We start from the raw sequence: 527 nt of genomic DNA, 5'->3' as shown, positions 1-527 counted from the left end.
TCGAGTTCTTGAGGCTACTAATAAATAAAAGACGATCTCTATTCGTAAAAATCCGTTAATTTGTGGTTATCGACACCCATTTCTTCGAACTAAAGTAAAAAAAACGCAGAGCAACGTTGAGCCATATATTATCAAATCATGAACAAACCTGACATTAAATGGTACGAATCAAGATATAGCTTCAAAAAGTCCACGTAGTTCCCATGATGTTTAGGCCATTTTTCGAAATGTTTTAACACCTCATTAAAACCAACCCAACCGGCACAAACACGGCTTCGTTTCGATCATCCACTGGCGAGTTTACGTTGTGGATGTACGAGTTTACGATATGCGTGGAGTGATTGGCCAGTTACGTAATCAATATGTGATGATTTGGTCAAGAGTCGGCGTCAGTCACAACGCTGTTTAAAAAGCAGAAATTACTTTGGAAAACCTAAATGTAATGTATATCAATTAAGAATATCACAATTAAAATTAAAACAATAAGGGTAAATAAGGCAGCATATTTTTGCTCAAAAGTCAATATC

Source organism: Plasmopara halstedii, assembly GCF_900000015.1.
Source record: "Plasmopara halstedii genome assembly, contig: Scaffold_816, whole genome shotgun sequence".
Lineage (NCBI taxonomy): Eukaryota > Oomycota > Peronosporomycetes > Peronosporales > Peronosporaceae > Plasmopara > Plasmopara halstedii.
Note: the sequence above shows the minus strand (reverse complement) of the source record.